This window comes from Protopterus annectens, chromosome 2.part1 (genome assembly GCF_019279795.1).
Source record: "Protopterus annectens isolate FY-2018-M chromosome 2.part1, PAN1.0, whole genome shotgun sequence".
NCBI classification, from domain to species: Eukaryota; Metazoa; Chordata; order Ceratodontiformes; family Protopteridae; genus Protopterus; species Protopterus annectens.
Genome location: NC_056729.1, coordinates 1,868,727,947 through 1,868,753,719, shown reverse-complemented (window position 1 = coordinate 1,868,753,719; position 25,773 = coordinate 1,868,727,947). Strand labels below are relative to the sequence as shown.

General features: G+C 39.3%; 1 protein-coding gene across 1 annotated transcript in view; it reads right to left on the bottom strand.

Annotated features, from left to right (window-relative positions):
- Positions 1–20,817, bottom strand: part of LOC122794667 (plasma kallikrein-like) — a 526,744-nt gene extending 505,927 nt beyond the window's left edge. Inside the window, exon 1 of the mRNA XM_044063289.1 lies at positions 20,693–20,817. The gene's annotated coding sequence lies outside the window, so the exon portion shown is untranslated. The remainder of the gene's footprint in view (positions 1–20,692) is intronic.
- Positions 20,818–25,773: the final 4,956 nt, after the last annotated feature.

Genomic DNA, 25,773 nt, shown 5'->3' with positions numbered 1-25,773 from the left:
GGGAAAGTCCACTGGGCCAAGAGAATCCAATTTCACTGGAGGCTTGGGGAGAAAAGCTCCACAGTATAATAGCACAAAACATACAAACAGAATACAATATAAAACAGCTTCCAGATAAAATCAAGTAAAACAATGCATACATAGTAATATACCATAAATGTAAGGGTGGTGCACAAATGATATGTACATGTGAGTATAGGTCAGCATAACAACTAGTAAAGGTTACAAAACTAGAAAAGTAATTGAGTTATTAAACATAATTAAGTGGTATATACAGGGTAGTTTGTGAGATTGGTTAGTAAAAGCATGGGAAGAGGTAAGAATAAGAAATAATATGGAAAAGATGGATCGAAGAGTAAAAGTTTAGCAAAGTTTGTTATGGTAGTGAGTATGAATGAGTTTGAAGAGGGGAGGGGTGTAGGATAGTGTGTGAGTAAACTTAGAGTGCAAGAATTCAAGTTATAGAAGAATGAGAATTGACGCATGTGCATTGCCAAAGGAAAGAGAGAGGTAATAGCAATCCTTTTTTGAAAGATGTGATTTTTACCAGAGGTTCTGATAGCTGATGGTAAAGAGTTCCAAAGCTTGGTGACAGAAAAGGAATAAAACATGTTGCCGTCAGGGAGTTTAGATTTGTATACTTGCAGTAGTAGTTGGTTTTCAGATCTAAGTGGCCTGTTAGGGTAGTTGTGGGTGAGGATGGAAGAGAGCGTTGGGTATTCTGAAGGTTTGTAGATAATTTTGTGAGCTGTGAGTAGCTCTAGGTAGGTAAGATGATGGGGAAGTTTGAGCCAGTTAAGTGATTTTAAAGAAATTCAATGATGGGAAGTGTATCTTGCATTGGTTGCAGATTTGGCAACCTTGTTGTAACAAGTCTAAAGCTAGTTTTTTATGGTGCAGTGGATATTGGTAAGGAGAGGAGCACCATAGAGCAGTGAGGGTAAGAGAAAAGTTAAGGCAAGAGCATGTTTGGTAGAACAATTGAGGCAGCATTTTTGTTGGTAGAGGGAACCTAGCTTATAGTTTGTTTGTTTTTTGTATTATTATGGATATGGAGGTTAAATGTCAGGTTTTCATTGATGATAGCACCTAGAAATTTAGTGTCGGAGACAACTTCTATAGTTGTGCTGTTTTAAGAATTAATGGTGAAGTCTGTCTTGATGACATAGAGATTTTTGTTGGGAATGAATACTAACATTTAGGAGTATTACTGCTTTATTTGAACTGCACCTAGATATACAATGCATTCTTACTTTAGGAGTATTACTGCTTTATTTGAACTGCACCTAGATATACAATGCATTCTTACTTTAGGAGTATTACTGCTTTATTTGAACTGTATCTAGATATACAATGCATTCTTACTTTAGGAGGATTACTGCTTTATTTCAACTGTCCTTAGATATACAATGCATTCTTATTTTAGGAGTATTACTGCTTTATTTGAACTGTATCTAGATATACAATGCATTCTTACTTTAGGAGGATTACTGCTTTATTTGAACTGTACCTAGATATACAATGCATTCTCACTTTAGGAGTATTACTGCTTTATTTGAACTGTACCTACATATACAATGCATTCTCACTTTAGGAGTATTACTGCTTTATTTGAACTGTACCTAGATATACAACGCATTCTCACTTTAGGAGTATTACTGCTTTATTTGAACTGTACCTAGATATACAATCATACCTCCCAACCGTACCAAATTACTCGGTAAAAAATGAGTTTTGGGGTCCAAATAATGGGGTGCCATGATTCCCGAGTGGCACCCCTTCATTTCTGAGTTCTCGGCACTTTTATTTTACATTTTATTTCCTGACTGATGTCATCATGTGCGCGATGACGTCAGCTCTGTGAAACAGCCTGCCTGAAGCTCAATGCGCATGCATTTCACATTTCCGTCTGAAATACGCTCAAAATCCTTGGCGGGAATAACTACAATGCGACTTTGAGCAAAGCATATTCCATGCTGTACTACTGATGGAACAGCAAATCGAAACTGCACTGTGAGCGAGGCTGGCTGGATATCTGTAGCTGCATGAGGCGCCGTTTGAATGACAAAGCAGAGTGTTGCTGCAGCTCCGTTTGATATGTTGCTAACTTGCTGCCGACTGGAAAGGTAGGGAAGAAGTGTGCCTATCGAACTGCCCACTTGACCATTAAGGCAGCAGAATAAGGATAGGGTCTAGCTGCAGCTTGGTTTTCTTTCCTTTGAGTGTGCTTTCCGTTTTAGATTTATAAAGATGTTTGCTTTTACCGGGAGTGTGCTAACGGCTGCAGGCAGCTTACAGGTTGCATTTCATTTTACTTTTAAAGCACTGTGTTTCAGCCTAGTTTCTGTTTTGGCTTTTTGAAGAGTTTGCTTTTATTGGGAGTGTGCTAATTTGCATTTCATTTTACTTTTAAAGCATTGTGTTTCAGCCTGGTTTCTGTTTTGGCTTTTTGAAGAGTTTGCTTTTACTGGGAGTGTGTTAATTTACAAGTTACATTTTGGCTTGGTTGCAGTTTTAATAGCACTGTAGCTTCCTACCTGGAGTTTTATTAAGTGTAAAGTGTGTGTTCCATTCGTTATTGCCAAAGGGATAACTATCCTTAATGTTTTTTACTTAAAATTTGCCATAGAAATTTTGTTTATTTCAGAATTTAAGACTTAGCAGTTTTTTTCTGCAGATAACATAAGTATAGCTGAAGCATTGTGAAAATATGTAATTTAACAAAATATATAATCAGATTCATAAACCAAACCATGATAACTAGATCAGTTTTATAATTAAATTTTAGTACATTTCATAGCAAAACGAAATAAGTAAAATAATAATCAAGGAATTTTAAAAAGTACTCCATGGTGTACAGGGTATATGCCTGGCTAAACTAACATTTTACCTGTGTTTATTTGGCTTTTGGTAGTTTTTTGCTTCTACTGAACTGCTGGATTCTGTTTATGTCTTCATGAACGCAAGAGGCCTGAACTTGTATGTGTAGTATATAAAAAATGGCATTATTTTCTAGTAGTGACTAGCACTGTGACAGAGGCGGCCTACATTCTCTGGTAATTGTTGTAATCCCACCCATCCCCACAGCCAGATTGCTGTTTAATAACTTTTAAAGCCTTACCAGGTCACAGTCTAAATGGAGTTTAATTTTGTGGAACTCAACAAAAGTTACCTATCCATCAGCCTTTAATTTCCTCTCATAAATGCATCTGGCCATAACTCACTACTGGGTGTCTGCTAATGGCCAGCGAGGATATCCCCACCAGCCACAATGCTAGGAGCACTGTTTACTCATATTGATTGCATAAGGCATAATGAAATATCACATATGTGGCAGCTGACCATGTATAACAGTTTACTGAAGAGTTGTAGCCTACTTATAGAAGCCGTTACCAGGATTTTCAGCTTGGTTTACTTTCCTTTTGAGTGTGCTTTCTGTTTGGCTTTTTAAAGAGTGTGTTAATGGCTGCAGACAGGTTTCATTTTACAGGTGTAGGTGTGTGTGTCTGTGTGTAAAATGCCCCTGTTAAATAGGCAGGCTGGTTACAGTTACTCAGGCTCAAACCCTGTACCTTGGGTACTGGGTAGCAAGAGCCTGAATTCTTTACCCACCACCACTTGTGCTTTTTGCCTCATTTTTGTTCTGTTCCTCATAAAAATCTGTGGTTTTCTGGATTTTTTTAGCAAATCAGTGAGGATTGAATTCACTAAATAATGACAGGCATTGGAATTTCAGGTGTCATATTCTTCAGAAAATACATGATAACACAAAACCTATTTTTCTAGCAAAGTTTATAAGATCAATATTTGAAATTTGTCCCTATATTTGGGGCTGTATTCCCCCAATATTGGCTTTGTCCAGGTTTTTTGTGCTTAAGAGGTTGAGATCTGGTGAGAAGTTGAACATAATTCACTAAATTAAGTTTATTTAAGTAACATTTAAGTTTCAGTCTTCCTATCTTTCAGGAAACACATGGTGGTAACATAGCATTTTATTCTAGCAACTTTCCAAGATTATGCAAACAATGTTTAAAATGTGCCCCTGGTTTTTGAGCTTTTGTCACCCCCAATAAATTTTGGCTTTTCCCGATTTCTTGTGCTGCAAAGTTGAGAGATGCAGTTGAGTGTTGAGTGGATTTTACAAGTTGCTGAGAGCTTCAGGGGAAGAGAAATAGTGATGCCTATGCCAAGTCTGCTTGCATTGTTAGTAGCACAACAGGTAGAATACTTGCTTTTTATGCAGAAGGCTGTGGTTTCTACTCCAACAGTATGTGTAGATGTATTGCTGATACTGTGTTGTACTTTTAACGTGGGAGGATGCTGCAGTCCTGAGAATATCCTTTTCGGCGGAGATACCTAGGCTAGTAACTATGAACCTGTTATGAGTTTGCCATCCATTCCCTATTACAATATCTTTTTTTAATGTGACATAGGCAATTTGGGGCCATATTTTTGGTTGTCTGTTCAGTTTGCGTTTAAAAGCTGATATCCCACAATTCCATTGGAGTGGGTGGGGCTGCATAATTATGTATGCAAATTGTATGTTAATCAGCATACAGATTTGTACCTATTTTTCATGGGCTTTGTCCAGATTTTTGATGATTCCAAGTTGAGAGGTATGTATACAATGCATTCTCACTTTAGGAATATTACTGCTTTATTTGAACTATACCTAGATACAATGCATTCTTACTTTAGGAGTATTACTGCTTTGTTTGAACTGTACCTAGATACAATGCATTCTTACTTTAGGAGTATTACTGCTTTATTTGAACTGTACCTAGATATACAACACATTCTTACTTTAGGAGTATTATTGCTTTATTTGAATTGCACCTAGATATACAATGCATTCTCACTTTAGGAGTATTACTGCTTTATATACAATGCATTCTTACTTTAGGAGTATTACTGCTTTATTTGAACTGTACCTAGACATACAATGCAGTCTTACTTTAGGAGTATTACTGCTTTATTTGAACTGTACCTAGATATACAATGTATTCTTACTTTAGGAGTATTACTGCTTTATTTGAACTGTACCTAAATATACAATGCATTCTTACTTTAGGAGTATTACTGCTTTATTTGAACTGTACCTAGATATATAATGCATTCTCACTTTAGGAGTATTACTGCTTTATATACAATGCATTCTTACTTTAGGAGTAGTACTGCTTTATTTGAACTGTACCTAGATACAATGCATTCCTACTTTAGGTACAGCTCAAATAAAGCAGTCATACTCCTAGATATATGATGCATTCTTACTTTAAGAGTATTACTGCTTTATTTGAACTGTACCTAGATATACAATGCATTCTTACTTTAGGAGTATTACTGCTTTATTTGAACTGTACCTAGCTATACAATGCATTCTTACATTAGGAGTATTACTGCTTTATTTGAACTGTACCTAGATATACAATGCATTCTCACTTTAGGGGTATTACTACTTTATTTGAACTGTACCTAGATATACAATGCATTCTCACTTTAGGAGTATTACTGCTTTATTTGAACTGTACCTAGATACAATGCATTCTTACTTTAGGAGTATTACTGCTTTATTTGAACTGTACCTAGATACAATGCATTCTTACTTTAAGAGTATTACTGCTTTATTTGAACTGTACCTAGATATACAATACATTCTTACTTTAGGAGTATTACTGCTTTATTTGAACTGTACCTAGATATACAATGCATTCTCACTTTAAGAGTATTACTGCTTTATATACAATGTATTCTTACTTTAGGAGTATTACTGCTTTATTTGAACTGTACCTAGATACAATACATTCTTACTTTAGGAGTATTACTGCTTTATTTCAACTGTACCTAGATATACAATGCATTCTTACTTTAGGAGTATTACTGCTTTATTCCTATTTTCTTACTGTTTGCTTCTCATTTTGTTTTACTTAACCTTATTAGTTTTCAATGTACAGAGATAGTTGATACAATTGCTTAGGTGAAAGGAATTTTTCCTTCGAGGTCCCCATGAAAATGGGCTTTGCAAATTAGGGTCAACAAAAAGTAATAAACAAATAAATAATAAACAAATGATGCACAATAAATTTCTCAGATATGTAATTTCATGGCTTAGTAAAAACCACAACAATAGATGTCCCAGTGTATATAGTTAATAAGCTCATTACATCTGAGTCAACTGGAAATATGTGTCTGTTTGAGTATAGAGATAACTACAACTCTCAAAAACAAACTTAGCCATTTGAGGTACAACAATCCTTTCACAACATCTGTTCTATGTGACCAGCTTTTCCAGAGTGATCATTTCAGCCTTCTTACCTCAAGTTTTAATAGTATGCTTCTGACACTGCAGTGCTTCATTGGAGGAGGGTGCTACACTCCTCAGTGTGTTGTCCTTTGGATTAGATGCTAAACTGAGGTCCCATCTGCTTGAGTTGATGGTAGCTAAAGTCAATATAAAATATTCAACGACATCTCTTGAAAAAAGTAGGAGGAGTTCCTCAATGCCCTGCCCAGTTTTCTCCAGTAGTACAAGTATCACCTCAGGTCTCCCTTGAAAAGAGACCACTGTCCTAGTGGGACTAACCCCAGTCAACAAGACTATAAATTAATATTCTCAACTATCAATGATCGATTTGCCTTTTAAAATATTAATTTGTTAATATTCTGATTAATCAGTTTATCCAATTTTGAATTGCCAAAAAACTAAATCTTATCCGGTTTGTCTATAGGAGCTAGGTAGAAAAAATAATCTAGTAATGGATGTCAAAAGAATTACCTTAGACACTAATTCACATGGTACAAACTTCCATAGGTAGTTTGGGGGAGTTAACTTATAGTGTGTCTTTGACAGATAAGAGGACGCCAGAGTTCCAGGTGAAAACCCATGTGGACCAAAGGTGGACATGTAGAATCTGCACAGAAGGCACCCCAACCAAACGACATACTGGAAAACCAAGCACACTGAAGCAGCAGGGTCATCCACTGCACTGCTCTACTTTGATGTGTTAACTTTTGATATTTTTTATTTGCTTCTTCATATTATTTAGTTATAATTTTTAACACATGTTCCTAGCCAAATTCCATGCCACGGTAATTGTTTTCAGCCCCATCTGATAAAAATGCTCCTGTGTTATGTCTATGCTCATGACTATACCAAGGATCAAAAAATGAAAAGGTTGGTAGGACTGCCACACAGATCCCAGTGGCACCCTGATTGTTTTATTATATGTGTGTTGCCATCCCTCCTCTCTAGAAAAAGTAACTGTTTTATCAGTGTGATTTGTCTTTCAATTAATCTAGCCTGGGTGTGCCTGACAGTGTCTCTGCAATGCTCCAGCACTTGCACAAGCCTCTGGTAATGTAGTGCTATGGAGTGTATGTGGCATAGAGCGTGCCATGAAGTACAAAACTGCATTGGTTAGGATGAAAATAATTACAGCAGATGTTATTCTACTTCAGAAACCAAGATGCAAGTAGGGGAATTTGAAAATTTAAAAATGGGGCTTAAACATGTACCTGTATAACACAGACTAGAAGGGAGAGGAGGGAACAGCACTCATTTGACCAAGATGGGAGGTGGATATTGCACATCTTCTTCATAGAAATCATAGCAATTTTAAAATGATTTTTAAAAGTCTTTACAGAAATCATGTAAGCTCCCCAAATAATTTCACTGTAAGAAAGTGAAAGTGAGTAATATAATTATGAGAGATGACTTTTTGCATGGAAAGCAATGAGTTATTGGGATACTAACACCACAACGTTTTTTCTTACCAAAAAAAGGATGACTGTTTGCAAATGGTCAGTAAGTAAAATTATTCATAGACAGCAGGGTAGATGGCACCAAACCAATTTACTGCCAGAGCTTTGTCCTACACAAAGGCACCTTAGAAATATATAAACACACATGGTCTGAAAATAATCTGATCTGTATACACACACACACACACACACACACACACACATATATATATATATATATATATATATATATATATATATATATATATATATATTTATTTATTTAGCAGTGTTTCAATCCTGAGGTTTATCTTTTAAGTATCATGCTCTATCATTCATAGGTTCATAGGTAGGTACTAGGCTATCTGCCTGAGGGCATTTATAAGCCTAGCCACCCCCTTTAGATTAGTTCCCTGTGCCTCTGTCCAGCAGAGCCACTAAAGTGATCCCTGGGGTAAATTTTCTGTTTGCCATCCACTCATCAAGATTTCTCTTGAAGAGAGTCAGTAAGGAGCTCTGCCTAATGTAGATTGGAATCTTGTTACAAAGCATGGGAAGTCTCTGGGACAGGAATCTATCCCTCCAGCATGTCCTATTTATTGTTGTGGTGAGGTTTAGATCCCTAGAGCGTGTGGCCCAAGGAGATTTGGTTTTCTTTAGGTGGAGCACAGAGTCCTGGCTGAAACCTCTTGAGAAAAAACATCAACATGTCCAGTCCCTGTGCATTAGGAAACATTACAAAGGCACAAACGCTGGTGTTAGTTGCTGATACACTACACTGTAAAATTCACAGACAGACAAATATATGATAAATTGTGCTCTACTTTTATGTTTTTCAAAGAGTACATTCCAGAATAATTCAAGAAAGAGGTTGTATGGCAACACACAGAGATAATACAACAATATGCTGTCACAGGGATCTATGCAGGTTACCAGTGTCAGTGGTGCAACATGTAGCAAACTCACCCATGGTGCAAGATGCTGTGGGTTCTATTGCCACACCAGGTGATTGAATTGCTGATACTACAGTGTAGTGTAAGTGGGTGCTGCAGTTCTTAGCATGATGTCATTCAGATGTGATATTAAATCAAGGTCCAATGTGACTGAGTCAGTGGTAGCTCAGGGGGTTGTAAAGCTCCCACAGAACCAATCAAAAAGAGTGAGGGAAGTCTCCTGATGTGCTGATCAGATTTCCCCTAGTAGTATAAATACCAACTTGAGTCTGCTTTGAAAAGAGACCACTGACCTCGTCAAAAAATAATGTGTATGCTAATGTTATGTGTTATTGAATTACAATTAAATAGAAATAGGAATGCGTCTTTGTTGAAGATTACTCGTATGATTATCTGTTATAATTCCATTTTATTTTAGTGAAATTCACAGATAGTGGAAAGCTAGCATGCAGTGTAGAAACAAATTTATTGTATTTGTCAAAATAGAGGTCAGGTAATTCCTTCACTGCATATTAATCAAACCAGACAAAATAAAACCCTCCTACCTAACATTATATCTTGGAATAATGACTATCCCGAGAGTCAGTTATCACCAATGGGAGCCTGCCTAACATTATATGTTGGTATAATGACTATCCCGAGAGTCAGTTATCACCAATGGGAGCCTGCCTAACATTATATGTTGGTATAATGACTATTCCGAGCGTCAGTTATCACCAATGGGAGCCTGCCTAACATTATATGTTGGTATAATGACTATCCCGAGAGTCAGTTATCACCAATGGGAGCCTGCCTAACATTATATGTTGGTATAATGACTATCCCGAGAGTCAGTTATCACCAATGGGAGCCTGCCTAACATTATATGTTGGCATAATGACTATCCCGAGAGTCAGTTATCACCAATGGGAGCCTGCCTAACATTATATGTTGGTATAATGACTATCCCGAGAGTCAGTTATCACCAATGGGAGCCTGCCTAACATTATATGTTGGTATAATGACTATCCCAAGAGTCAGTTATCACCAATGGGAGCCTGCCTAACATTATATGTTTGTATAATGACTATCCCGAAAGTCAGTTATCACCATTGGGAGCCGTCTTCCACCTCTGGCAAACAAACACCTACAATAAAATACTCAGCTACGGCCTCACCTCTGGCCTCACTGAACTGACTGAAGAGCTGACAAGGAAAGATAAAACAAACGTGATATGTTATACTGAATTGGATGCTTACTGAAAGCCCACAGTATTACAAATCCAAACAAACTCTACAAATCTCCTCAGTGATCACCAGCCATCATAAGCTATCCATGAGTATACCTCTTTTCCAAATATTTCAAAAACAATAGAGATAGCAAGTTAATAAATATTTCACTTAAAGACTTTGGATCCAAGCTACATACGGTAGACTGGAGCCAAACTTTTACCCAGTACTGAAAATACAGCAATGATATTCTTAAAAACCTATTAGCCAACTATGATTTTCTAGGGTCATTACAATAAGAAAACAAAAGAACACACTGTATCAGCTCTACAATAAAGGAATACATAGTAGTAAGGAGTGTAAACTAGACAACATGTAAAACATCAGGAACCATGCAAGCGCTCAGCAACTATGAATGCATACAGAGCAAATAAAAGTATTTTATAAGAAAACAAAAAATGACTGCTTCGTCAATCTCCAAAACAAAAATCTAAACAACCCCATTGGCTGCCTAATGGGTAAATGATAAAAGGAAAGGCAATATAAGAATGAATTCTCTTCCCAGCTCAGCCAGTATCCTTGTTAACTACTTTACCCCGTACCCTCAAAACTCACAAAATATCTCTGATGTCATCATTCACTATATTTAACCAACATCTCACCTGTCCGTTTAGTTTCATGCATGCCTCTATCGGACAAATCAGAAATAATGGCTTTGCACAGGTTACCACCCGCCTTTTCCAGAAGATTGTTTTGTATTTGTCTCTAGACTTATGATACAGTTAATTAACAGAAGTTTACATGATATCTATGGGCCTGATGTCTGGAGTCATGCAAAGACAGTTTTTCCTGCCAGAAAGAGGTAAATTCCCAAAAGTCAAGAGTTACAGACCAATTAGCATAATTAGCCTTCTTTCTAAAGACCTGAGAAACTAGTGCATCGTTTTCTCTGTATGAGAATGCTGTTCATAGTTACATGGTATGTTGTCTAAGAGACCTTTGAGGAGCCTGGTCCAATTTCCAAACTTCCCTAGAGAATTGCCCGCTTAAGTGGTCTGCTCAGTGTCAACATTCGGCAAATGCAGACTGAGTGAATCAAACCCCAGACTAAGGAAAGCATATTAGTGACAATTCAAACCTTTGATCTTATGTGTTAATTGTAGGGTGGCCACAGTGGTGCAGCAGTTAGTGTTGCCGCCTCACAGCAAGAGGTTGTTCGGTTCGATTCTCGGCTGGGGTGCCTTCTGTGCGGAGTCTGCATGTCATCGCTGTGGTCTCGTGGGTTTCCTCCAGGTGCTCCGGTTTCCTCCCACATCCCAAAGACATGCTGTAGGTGGATTGGACACTCTAAATTGACCCTAGGTGTGAGTGTATGCATGTGTGTGCCTTCTGTGGAAGGTTGGGCGCTGGGCTGGCAACTCAACACCGTAAAACTCCACTGCCAATCATGAGTGGACAAGTGATCCTCTGTGAGGAAAAGCCAAAAGAAGAAGAATCTTATGTGTTAATTGTCAGGCACTAAATATTAAGTCCATACCTCTCAACTGTACAGATTTTGGCAGAATGCCCAGATTTTGCCTCATATTTATAGTCTATTTTTCAAAAAATTTAAATTTTCTGGCAAATCATTAAAGACTGAAGTCAGAAAATAATGACAGACATCTGAGTTTCAAACTTAATACCCTTCAGAAAATTCATGCGAATGCAAAATCTGTTAGCCTATTATTATTTATAACTTTGTCCACTTTTCTTCCTCTAAGAGTTTGAGAGGTATGGTTGTGACTAATGAGGCTTGAACCCACAACTTTTCAATGGCTTTTTTACTAGATGCCCAGTGCATATCACTTGCAACATGCAGCCAATAAAATCTTACATTTGACTCAGCATGCTGCACAGATTACCAGCATGGTTTGAGAGCTGGAGAAAGCACCTATCCAACTTGCTCCCTGCATAACTACAGAGAAAATGGTCAGTAAGTAATAACAATCTTCAATGCATTCTGTAAAACCTTCTGTCGTGTTAATCATCAGCTTCTTCTTTAAGATATAGACAACAAGGATTTGACTAGCTTACTAGTTATCTCACAGATCTAACTCAAGACATACCCTCATCTCTGCTATGTAGCACTGATGAAATATTAAAAATGACTTTTCAATTGATTGCATAAATGTCTGGTCACAGCCACTCCTTAACAAAATACTTTTCCACAATTAGTAGAGATGAACTATTAATACCACTTAAAAGACCAAAATGATTCATGCAACCAGACTTCTTGAAACACTGCAGAAGTGAAATGACTTTGATGTAAGAGTAGACAACAAAGTCAATTTCCATTAGTAAGTGCAATCAAAATAAAGGACACAAACACAAAACAATGTCTTCTGCCATATGCTAGCCACTCAATTGGAGAATCAATACTATTCCTAGAACTATGCTATGGGAAAAAAGCAAAATAGGTGACCTTAACTAGCAAACCATTACAAAACTTTGTCACCCATAATCAAATTTTAAAAATTCTAGCAAGCCTACTAAACTCATCACACCATTCTTAATTAAAGCACTTATTCCTCTACCGTATTTGGACCTCTCCCCTATATCTTTCCTCTATATGGCTATGACTCTTTTCCAGAAAGTATATATCTTTTATAAATCTGCTCTCTCTATCTATCGTTGTTTCTTTTTCCTTGATCTTGCACTTTTCTCTTCTTGGTTTTAAAATATGTAATAAGCCTTAACATGTTGCTATTTACATTGTCTTTACATTGTCTAGGAATTTAAAGTCCTATTCTTTTGGTAATTATGTTCATTGTCTACGTTCTACCAGAGTGTAATCTGTTATTTTTTTTGCTCATGTTATACCTCTTTTGTCTATATGTGGAGCTTTTCTCCCCGGGCCTCTGCTGAAAATGGAAATATATCCAGTTAGACTAGCCCGGTTAACAAATGTAAAATAAAATAAAAATAAATAAAATAAATAAAATGTGGACAACCTTGCAAACATACATCCAGGTATCCCAACTGCAACTTCACAAATCGAATCATAAGAACCCATGCACAAACTTAGTTAACCTTCTTTCCTAGTACATTGTCCCCAAGCTGTTATGTTCTTCAAATTAATTTATACTCAATGCACAGAAATCTAACTCCCAGATCAGGAAAAATGGTCTGAGTTAAGTTTCCTCCTGCATTCTGGAGCACTGTACCATTGAAAATCAAAGCAGAATTTATCCCACTTTTTCAAATTGCCTTGCATAGGGCACCTGCCATTCCAGTCTGCTACATGCCCAGAGTGGGGAATAAACTACTTTATGTGCCCTGATGCCTAACCAACAGTTTTAATACGTAACTTTTTTCTCAGATGATTAACACTCTATGATGACAAAAGGAGATACTTCCAGTCATAAACTGTCTCATATCATCTTAGGCTTTTCACGAAACACAAACATCATTTTACTTATAAAAAAACCTTGCTCTGTTTTAATCATTTGACAGAATAATCAGCTATAACATGTTGATTGTAATACGAGTGATTTATAGAGATGTGAAGAAACTATAGTTCTATAAAATGGTTATTGTAACTCTGATGCATATAAAACTAGAAGATTTGAAATTGTTTTTATGTTGTGTCTAATGCTGTATTGTCTGCAGTTTAGCTCCCATATTAACCTTTACTCTTATTCCAGTGGTATCTTAGCCAGCAGCGCTAACCCAGTTAACAAAGTGCGAATAAATTAATAAAGTATACATGCATTTATGTTATTTACTGGTTAGGTATGTAAGTGTTGCTAGGTCATAAATGTTTACATAGTTTAGAAATTACAATGGACTAGCTATAGAAATAGGCTGAATTTAGTGTAATATGTAGAAACATACTACATAGGTAAGATTTATAATAAATCATTAAAGAAGAAGAAAACACAATGATCCTAATATTAATTTATATTAAAAGAGTCAGCCCACAGCACAAACCACTGGTTGCCAAAATCAAGTTCAAGCAGTGGGCAAAGAAGGAGTGCAGAAAAAAGTGGGAGACAGAAAAGACGGACCAGGCTAGGAAGGAACACTGGCTGGCTAACAAAGATGCTAAGGAAGGATCTGCAATAGCAAAGAACAGGGCATCAGAGGCATTCTATCAGCTTCTGGAAACTGACTCAGTTGTTGGTGCAAAGAAACTATATGAGGTCATAAGGCAAAGACAGAAACATAAAGAAAATAGTCAGAACCCCTTCATAAGGGATGCCAGCAACAGCCTGCTTATCAGTCCACAGGACATCAAAGGCAGATGAAAGGAATATTTCCAGCAGCATCTGAATGAAAAAAAAAACAGACATAGCCTATGAAGAAAGAAGAAGAGGAGCCCACCATAAAAGAATTGAGGACAGTACTAAGAAAAATAAAGTCAGGGAAAGCAGCAGCTCAGATGAGGCCACAACAGGTATGACAAATATGATGGGTGAGATAGGGAAAAAATGGCTCCTGGGTATACTTATAGCAGTGTGGAGAGAAATGCGTATCTCAGACTACTAGAGAATAACATACTCATGCCAGTGTATAAGAACAAAGGTGACATCCACAAGTGTTGCAGTATAGAGATACCAAACTCCTGTCACATTGCATGAAAGTTCTAGAGAGGGTGAATGATAAACCTATACACAGAATAGTAGAAAGTAAGATGGGAGATGAGAGTTCAGATTCAGATTAAGATGCAGCACAACTGACCCAGTGTTTGCAGTGAGACAGATAGTTGAGAAGAAGCTAGAGATGAGGAGAGTCCCACTGGGCATTCCTAGACTTAGAGAAACCATATGACAAGATTTGGTCAGTCCTGCGATGGTTCAAAGCCCCAGAAACATTAGTAGAATTTGTGCAGGCCATGCAAAAGGACCCACTGCCTCAAGTGCAAACAGTATCCAGTCTCACAGAAGGGTTCCCAGTGAGACCCGGTGTTCATCAGGTTTCAGCTCTGAGCCTACTGATGTTCATACTGGTGATGGAATACATTAGCAAACAGGACAGAGTGTACAGATGAACAAAGTTGCTGCATGCAGATCATGTGGTATTGCATGCAGATTCTGAGCAACAAATAATTCAGCAAAGGATAAGGGAATGGAATGTAAAACTGAAGACATATGGGATGAAACTGAGTACAAATAAGACAGTGGTAATGACAGCAAATAGAGAAATCAAAAAGGGCGAGAAATGTGACATAAACGAAAATAGTGGAACAGGTTAACGGCTTCATATATCTGGGAGGGGTGCTTGAGGAGAAGGGAAGGCTGAATAAAGAAGTCAAAGCTAGAATCAGAGGGGCTGCAGTGAACTGACACCAAGTGCCAGGGGTAGTGTATGACAGAAGAATGCCAAAGAAGCTGAAAAGTAAGGCGTACAGAGCAGTGGTGAGATCAGTACTACTGTATAGTACCGAAACCTGGGCAGTAAAGGCAGAACAGCTGAAGCTAGAGGTGATGGAAATGAAGTGCCTGAGAAGGGTAGTAGGATGCACATTGCGGGACAGAAGAAGAAATGAGGACATAAGAGCAGAAGCGAAAGTAGCTCCAGTTACAGCAAAGAGTAAAGAGAAAAGATTATGATGGTTTGGGCACATGTGCAGAAAAGAAGGCAAGAGGAAATGAGGGCATCCAGAAAAGAGGTGGATGGATTGTGTACGAGAATATCTGTGACAGTCAGGCATGAGTGTCAAAGAAGGCAGCAATATGACATTCAATTGAGAGAGATGTTGACAGTTGACACGACACCCCGATCTCATTTAGAAAATGGGAAAAGGGGTTTGATGATGAATGATGATGTAGGTTCATACGTTCATAGGATCATAAGTAGGTACTCAGCTATTGGCCCAAAGCCTAGACAACAAGGTTTCCTGGCTTATGCCACCCAAGAAAATTATTTTCCTGTGCCACTGTTGAGGAGAGACACAGAATTGCTCCCCGGGGTGTATTTCCTATTTCCCATCCACTCATCAAGATTTTTCTTGAAGAGTGCTAATGAAGAACTTTGCTTGACATAGATGGGTAGCCTGTTCCAGAGTATGGGAAGTCTCTGGGACAGGAATCTATCACTCCAGCATGTCCTGTTTATTGTGGTGACAAGGTTTAGGTCCCTAGAGCATGTAGTTCAGAGGGACTGAGATTTCTTTAGGTGTAGCATGTCCAACAGCTCTGGGTTTGGCATAGCTTTATATGTTAGGCAGAGATCACCTCAGAGTAGGCGATATGCTATGGAGTAAATCTGGAGTTTTTTGAGGCAGTCAGTGTAGGGCATTTGTTTGAGGCCAGTAATCCTCTTTGTGAGGTACTTCCATGGCCTTTCCAGCTGCTGCAGATGTCTTGTGAGGTACCTTCCAAAAGGGGCATTGTACTCTATAATGGATCTAATGAGTAGAGGGGAACAATGACCTCTTTTTTCCTGGATGAGAACCCTTTTATGATGAGGTGTGCCACGTAGAAGAACTTCCTGACTACTGTGGTGATGTGACTATCAAAGGCGAGACTACTGTCCACCTGGGTCACAAGGTCTCTTATCACACATTCAGTGTTAAGTAGATTGCTGCCTATGTGGTAGTTCATGGGTACGTAGTTTTTACCAAAGGGGATGACACTGCACTTTTTGGCATTGAGCTTGATGCCATGGCTCTGACACCAGGCATCTGTCTCAGCGAGGCCCTTCTGTAGGATGTCCACATCATTTGGGGACTTGACTATGGCTCCTAGTTTGCAGTCATCTGTGAACTTCATTAGCCAGAGGCCTTCTGTGTTAGCCTGTACTTCAGAGAAGTAGATACGAAACAGGACAGGTTCCAGGACAGAACTCTGTGGTACTCCACTTGTCACTGCTTTGAGGTGAGATTTGGAGTCTGCAACTTTTACAGTGTGGGTTCTGTCAGTGAGCCAGTTGGCAACCCATCTTTTGACATAGGGATCTATACCTAGTTTAGTGAGTTTAGCTATAATTCCAGAATGGGGAATGGTGTTGAAAGCCTTGGCGAGGTCAAGATAGGCTGTGTGAACCACCTTACCCTCATCTACAGCTTTGGTGACTGCCTCAAAGAAGTCGATCAGGTTCAGGAGGCATGATCTGCCTTTCACAAACCCGAACTGGGTGGGATCCAGAGTTTGGAGGTTACCAATGTCTTTGTTTATGAGTTCCGTGATGATACGTTTCATGACCTTGCAGACCAGGCTCGTTAGGCTAATAGGTCGATAGTTCCTGGGATCAGTGGTGGCTCCCCCTTTGTGGAGTGGGATAACTGTTGCTGTGCACCATTCAGTGGGCACAAAGCCTGATGCGAGGCTTTTATTGAACATGGTGCTTAAGTGGGGAGCCAGTTCATTCTGAAGTTCATGTAAAACGCAGCCTGGGATGTTCTCCGGTCCCATGGAGGCTGTGTTTTTGGTTTTAGAGAGTGCAGCTTTTACCTGCGTAGTTGTGATTACAGGGACTCTGCATTCTTCTTGTACAGATATGGGCTCTTTAGGGGGTGAGGGGGGGGTAAAGTTAGCACTGAACCTATGTGCCAGGATGTTGACAATATCAGTTGGTTCTGTAATTTTCATGCCTTTGTGCTGTAACTCAAAGCAGATCTGGGTGTTGCCATCAAGATTCTTGACATAGCTATAGAATGCTTTGTGGTTGTCCTTAGAATTAGTGGTGATTTTGTTTTCATAGCTAGCTTTGGGGGATCTTATAGGGAATCTCAGCTTCTTACTGAGGCTGACCAGGGAGCTCCTCCACTCATGGGATTTTACTCTCTTTTGCAACAGTTTCTTCCTTCTGTTGTACGGTTTGTTTATGGCAGGGGGCCACCAGATTGACTTCCTTTTTTTGGAGGATAGAGTCTTGGTTCTGTTTGGGATAGCACGATCCATGCACTCGTGTAAGTGCTTATAGAGTTCATTTGTGTAGGATTCAGCAGTTGTAACTATATTGTCCATCTGCATGGGTGCCATGAAGTTCACCATTTCTGTCTTAAGAAGCATGAAGTTGGCTTTGGAGAAATTTTTACCATAGTTTCCTTAATGGGGGGTGAGGGCGGGATGTGGATATCAAGGGTGATTAGCTTATGGTCGGATCGGACCAATGAGGAGTTGACTTCAGCTGTGGAACACCGGTCACTCATGTTGGTAATGACTAGGTCTAGGATATTGTTGCCCCTGGTGAGGGTTGATCCAGGGCATTGGAGTTTATGAATTCCAGAAAGTGTTCAGCTAAGGAGTTGGTACATGAGTAGTTTTCCCAGTTAATGGTGGGGTAGTTGAAGTCGCCTGTTATTAGGGTGTTTGGTTGAACCCTAATATTTTCCAGTACATCGAGAAAAGAGGAGTGGGAATCCTAGGGCATGGTGGGGGATCTGTAGCAAGCTACAATTTGGGTTGCAGTTTTGCCCAGAGTTAGTTGCACTTGTATAACCTTGGATGCATTATGTTGAGCAACTAGCCTGGAGGTGTGGATATCCTTAATGAATATGGACACACCTCCACCTTTGGTGTTTCGGTCCAGGTTACATGGCCGAAAAGTGTGGTATGAGTTATAGCCTGGTAGTGCAGGGGTGCACTCTGGAGCCTTGAACCAGGTCTCAGTCACTGCACAGATATCAATGTTCTCCATTTTAAGGAGTGCCTCGAGTGAGTGCATTTTGAGATTTAAACTTCTAGCACTGAGTAGCATTACCCTCAGTTTTTGCTTGCCTGTTCCTGTTATGGTGGTGAATTTGTTATTTGAACCTTTCCTAAAAAAGGCAATATAGGAGCAGCAAGAGCCTTAGCCAGTATCCGGAATCCCAGGGGCTACAGGTGCAGGCCATCTGTGGCAAAGCATTGTGGTCTGTCGACCATGTCATCCCAAGCAGACAGGTACTGGATCCCCATAGAATGACACCAGAAGCTTAGCCAATTGTTGAAGTCAATCATTTTGTCCTTGTAGTGTGGTATCATTCGGGGCGATGGCAGAATGCTACTCAGGGCTAGGGTCATACATGCCTGGGCTACAAGATCGGAGAGCTCTTCCATGTCTCTTTTCATGTACAGGGAGTTAGATCTCAGGTCATTCACACCAACATGGACAATGACAGAGTCATATTTGTACTTGTTGTGGAGTGACCTGAGTGCATGGGTTATGTGGCATATCCTGACACCCGACAGGCAGCTGACAGTAACCCTCTCCTTGTTTAGTCTGGTGAGTGGGACATCAGTGTGTCTGACTATTGAGTCACCTATGACTAGTGTGTTGGGTACGTTGTTTTGCCTTATTGGCTGTGGTTGAGTGGCACACTGAGTCTGTGAGCTATGTGTCATTTGGGTTGTGTTGGGGGATGGAGGTTGCTTGCGTTTCTGCTTGGAGGTCTCTGTTGCTTAGACAGATTATCATTGAGAGCCTCTGTGAAGGTTTTTGTGTTACTATGTGTGGATTTTGGTGGTGTAGATTTAGTGAGACTATGTGATGAGTGTGGTGTGGTGCAAATGTTTACCTTCACCTCATGACTTTCAAGTTCAGTCTTGGTTGGAGAGAGCTTTACCTCCAGTTTGGCTAGATAAGTGCATCTCTCACAGCTTGTAGTGTTGGGTGGTAGGAGGAGAGGGTTGTCTGTGTACATGAGGCAATTTCTACTTTGCCTCAAGATGCTCAGATTCATCAGATAGACAGGAGAGAACACTGGGAGCTGACATGCCTGAATAAAATAAAACTATTTTCCTCTAGATAAATGAGGAAAGTGAGTACAAGAGCTGTTTTTCTCTAAGCAGCTGAGAAAAGTAAGTACAAAAACTGTTTTCCTCTAGGTAATGAGGAAGACTGAGTGCTATAGTAATTAGTAGCTTATTTAGTGCTTATAAGTTCTGAACAAGTGCTGAGCATGAATAAGCAAATTTAAAAGTACTAAAACTAAGAATCTGTATCTGCACTAGACGAGTTACAGGACAGAAACAAGTGCAAATGCAGGCTTTCAAATCAGAAAGTTGAGAGAGATGGAAGACATTGCCCAAACAGCCAATAACTGCAATTTCTGGGCCAGAACCACTCCTTATGTGATAGACAGGTTACCTAGTGCTTACCACTCCCACGGATAAGCTCAAAGGCTTCCATTTAACACAGAAAGGCTTGGGGGCTCAGAAGCTTACATACAGTCCTGGATACAGCAAATCTGTATCTGGAACACTACTTACAGGAAAGGTAGGAAACAGGCTTACAGTTTTTTTGTTTTTTTTTACAGAAAATTATCAAAAACAGTAGTAAAAACAATTCACATGCAGTGCAAGCTAGCACACTTGAGTATGTAGCAATATTAGACCAAACACAATTTAAAGAATGCAATTAAATTAAAAAGGACTGAAAGCAAGTGCAGAAAGAGTTTATTAGGTAGAATGTGGTAAAGAGATGGGACTGGGGGAGTGTCCCAGATCAAATCTACAGTGGGGCGGGCAACTGCAAAAGCCACCAAATTTAAACTACAAAACAAAAAGAGGGAGGGTGGGACAAAACAGTTTCAACAGAGATCTAAGCAGCAACAACTAATAGTACAAACTCTAAAACCAGAAAAATATACTCAGTTCTGTATATTTGCACATCAGTCTCTCAGAACAGGGCGACAACAGTTTCAACAGAGATCTAAGCAACAATTAACACACTCTATAACCAAAAAAATATATACTCAGCTCTGTATATTTGCAGATAGTCTGGAAGGCAGTCTCTCAGAACACAGGTTCCAGCAATTAAATGTAGTATGTTTACAGAGTAACCAATCTTTTATTGTAAGAGAGCGTTAACAGTAATCATCCCACTTACCTTAGTGCATTTGCTGCTCCTTCAGCCCTCTGTAAAACTAGTCAGTGCAATCAAGTCAATACCTTTTTATAGCCTATGCTGGTTACTGTCGTGCTGAGAGAAGTTTGGACATTTGAACAGATGTTCATTTTTTTCTATGAAAAAAAGAAAAATTAAGCAGGAAACTATAGCAATATGCAAAACAATGTAAACACCATGACAAAGAAACTCTTGAAAGTGCACTGAGATCTTGCTAAACCAAACATTTCTTTCCTGTTTTATTGTTTAAATAGTGAAAGTAAACAAAGAGATATGAAAGCTTGATTAACTGCAAAACCTTTGTTCACCCAATGATGGTATTACGTCACACCTTCCACTGCCTTTATGTTTTCAAAGCCATACAAGATATTTAACTGAACCAGAATAGTTTTAGAGCCTTCGTTTGAGGTATGCATTACAATTAACATAATAACTATGTGTCACTGTACATCATCAGTGATGAGATTTAGGCATTCATATGCAAAGTAAGAAAAAGTTTATATAATATACGTTATGTGAAATAACTGCAATTTGTGGGAACAATCCATGAAGAGTAACATTCGTAAGGAGGAGTCAAATATAAGGGAAGACAGGACTTCTGTAATTTATATAATGCTGGTGAGAATAACAATAGTTAAAACATAAATGTATAATCTGTGAAGCTAATGAAAAACTGTTACAGTGGTTTGTTTTATTTTCTATAACAGTGTGTCAACTCATGATTAAAATGTGGGAAGTTAATGATGGCATTTTTTAAATGCATTCCTTACCTGAACAAAATATAGTACATAAACAGACTGTGAAGTGTATGAGAAATGCACTCATGGATTCAGGAAAGGTACTTTGAGAGAGCATCTGAATCCACGAAGAGAAAGCATACCAGAATGCTCCTATTAGAGATCTGATTTTTATTCTTCCTATCCATGGACATATTTAGTTGAACTGATGTATCAGTGGCACTGGGAGACAGCAGCTTTAAAAGCTAGAACACAGCTCACAGTGTCACACAAATGGTGATATAGTAGTCACTGTTTGCACAAGATGTGCCATAGCTTTCAAACTTTATTTTAGCTTCTCATAAACTTCTGCAGGAAATGCTGTATATGTGTGTGTGTGTGTGTGTGTGTGTGTGTGTGTGTGTGTGTGTGTTGCAGCATGCACCTCACTAAAAACAGTGAGGTTTGTACAGGTATAAGAGGTATAAGAACCTTGCTATATCAAGCTTGTTACATATAAAACTCCCCATAAGACAGTTATATTTGCATTCTTACTTTCAGAGTATAATTAGCATGCTTTTTTATTACAAACATCTTAAGCACAGTGCAGAAGTGTAGTTATTTTTTTTATTTATTACTAAACATTAAGCAATTACAGGAAGATGCTCTTTGTGACTGAAATTTAATGACAAGGCACACATCTAATAATCCAAATCAGATTAGCGTACCTTGTGCAAAGCATTATGATAACATTACATTAAAATTTAAAAATGAAATTACTAGAATGCACCATTATCATCATGAATAAAAGATCAATATGCTGCCAGTGATATGATACATACTAGATACACTGAACAGCATGTTGCTTGGAAGTATAATATATTTACATGCTGCAGAAGCAGAGTCTTTCTGCATTCTTTGCTAAAACAGTTATTAGGTTTTTCACTATTGTCACAGAATTATAAAATACACACAAAAAATATGACCAATTAGTGATCAGCTAATTTACTTAATATGAATGATACATAAACAATGGTCACCCTGTGTGATGCCCATGCACTGGCCCAGTAATCAAGGAGCCTCAATCCTCACCAACACCAGTGAGGGGCATCACATTAGGAAGGATAACAAATACACACACAGTAAAGTACAATTTCCCTTAAGAGCAGACAGAGATCACAGTCAGTCTGGGGCTGGTTTCTCCTTTTCTCTCCAGATCCCCAATAAGAATCTCCACTGGCAGAGCTATAGAGTGGGGTTCTTTTCCAGGGTCCCAAGCCAAAGTCCTACTAGCACTCTGTCTGTCCAACCAGTTTTTTGTGTCCCTGTCCAAGTAGCTCACACACACACACACACACACACACACACACACACACACACACACACAGACACACACACACACACACACACACACACACACACACACACACACACACACACACACACACACTTTGAGATATGATTTATATACAACCACACAGACGCTCCTGGGCAAGGTTGGCACAGGTTCACTAGCTATGCCCCTTCTTCCCAGGCTATAAGGTAGTAATCACTGCCATGAGGACCCTTACTTATCAGCCACTAAAAAGGCCCTTACTAAAGGGTGTCCATTTATTGCTGTGTAATATTATTATCCAAATGGTAAGTGTAACTGAACAGCAAGGCTTATTGGAGTGGCTTAGTAGTATCACTATATATATATATATATATATATATATATATATATATATATATATATATATATATGCAGTCAATTATCTCTGCACAAAATTGCCACAGTTGAAAGGTTTAAAAATATTTAACAATAAGTAATAAAAACACAAGACAATACTTCTTACTACACAGTGCTAGTCAAGAGTTCAGGGATCACAGAGACATGTTTAAAATAATGCAGCAGAAGAGTTCTGACATCAATACAGAAAACAACTAGTCTAAACTTCCTATTTCCTAGCTATGTCTAAGAGCAAACACAGTTCTAAAATAAACTTACATATAGAGCAAGACATTGCTGGTGATGTTGGATGGTCTGAAGACAAATGCAAAATGCCCTGAGTCTCTTTGTCCTTAAATTGATAACACAGTACTACTGATTAATTTCAGATTACATACTTTTTTTTCTAGTTCCCAGGCTAACACAAACTCATAGTCTACCAGCCCTTTTGATCTTGCACCTGGTCAGGAAGTTACAGCAATAAAAGAGATTATTCATGCAAATTCTAGCAATTAACTCTGTTCTCAAAACAATAGCAAGAAATTCTTCAAGACATTTTGGCTCCGAGTTTTGAGAAACAATTATACAATGCTAGACTTATCAGCTTTCCTCCAGCAGAGTGCAATGTGGTTAAATTCTTGAAGTTCAACATCCAATACAATTTTCTTATTTAAGAGAACAAGCATGTGGCGTATATTAATATTTACAAATGCCAGAATTATCTACAAAATTCTATCTAGCTAGGCTGGCAACTTTCACATATCTTCACATATCGCCCCCCAGAGAACTCAAGCTATATTTTCAAGTGTCCCTTGAGAGACATTGCTTGAGAGGGTTAGGTCTATCTGAGTATACCTTACCACATTTCCTGTCTTGAGAGCCCATCTGCTTTGGCATTGCTAATCCCACTGTGGTGCTGCACTGACATATCATATGCTTGCAACCCTAGGCTCCATCTTAGCAACTTGGCATTTTGCTGGCTGGCTCTGTGTAACCATGTTAGGGGATTGTGGTCTGTAACTACAGTGAATTTTCTTCCATACAGATAAGGTTGAAGTTTCTGCAGTGCCCACACTATAGCTAGACATTCCTTTTCTACAGCTACATAGCATTCCTCCCTGGGCTGGAGCCTATGACTGATAAACCATTGGGTGCTCTTCTCCCTCTGAAGAAATCTGGCTAAGTACAGCCCCCACCCCATGGCTCAAAGCATTCACCTACACAGCAAATTCTTGCTGTAATCTGGACTGACTAACACAGGGGGTCCTCCCAAAGCTTCTTTAAGCTTCTGAAATGCCTGCTTACATGCTGTGGTCCACACTACCTTATCTGTCCTGTTCTTCCTTGTCAGGTCTGTGAAGTGAGCAGCTATGGTACTGTAACTGGAGATGAACTTTCTGTAGTACCCTGTTGTCCTTATGAATGCCCTCACCAACTTTTTGGTAACAAGTGCAGGCCATGCCTGAATGGCTTCCACTTTTGCAGGTTCTGGCCTGATCTTACCATTCCCCATTCTATGCCCCAGGTAGGAGACCTCTGCCATACCCACCTGACATTTGCTGGGCTTATTGGTCAACCCTGCCCTCTGGAGTCTGCCCAGCACCTCCCTGACATGTTTAAGGTGCTCTTGCTAGGAATGGCTGTAGATGGTAATATAATCTAGGTAGGCAAGGGCAGCCCCTTCTGCTAGGATATGATCTACCAGTCTCTGAAAAGTTGCTGGTGCATTTTTCATCCCAAAAGGCATCTTTGTGAACTCATACAAGCCAAAAAGAGTCACAAAGGCTGACTTGTCTCTAGCACTGGCAGTCAAGGGCACCAGCCAGTAACCCTTGGTAAGATCAATGTTTGTAAGATACTTAGCCCCACCCAGCTGCTCTAGGGCCTCATCTGTCCTAGGTATGGGGTAAGCATCTGACTCTGTGTGACTAATTTCCTGTAATCTACACAGAACCTGGTGCTGCCATCCTGTAATCTACACAGAACTTGGTTCTGCCATCCTTCTTTGGCATCAGCACCACTGGGGAGGCCCAGGGATTGTTGGACTCTTGAATTACCCCTAGTTCCAACATTTCCTGTATCTCCTCCCTCAGAGTCTGTTTGACTCTCTTAGGTACCTGATAAGGGGCCTACCTAATAGGCCTTTGGGGTCCTGTGTCCACCTGGTGCTGCACCAGGTGGGTGCAACCTTGTTTTCCAGTGAACATGCCCCCATATTCCTATAACACTGCTCGGATTTCTTGAACCAGGGTAGGACATAGCTGCTGGGACATTGCTACCCCTTCCACTTGGGTGTCAGTCCAAGCCTCACTGAGGAGATCAGTCACCAGGTCTCCCTCAGACTCCTCCTGCAATCCACTGCAAATACTCAGCACAAGGGCCTCCCTGACATGGTAAGGTTACATCATGTTAACATGGTACAATTTGTGCCCTTGCCTCCTGCTTAGTAGTTCCACCATGTAGTTAACATCACTTACCTTTCTTACCACCTTGTAGGGTTCCTTCGAAGCTGATTACAGCTTGTTGTGTCTAACAAGAATGAGAACCATTACCTGCTTCCCTACAGCATACTCTGTAGCTCAAGCATTCCTGTCATGCATTACCTTTTTCTGTTGTTGAGCTTCTGCCAGGTTCTC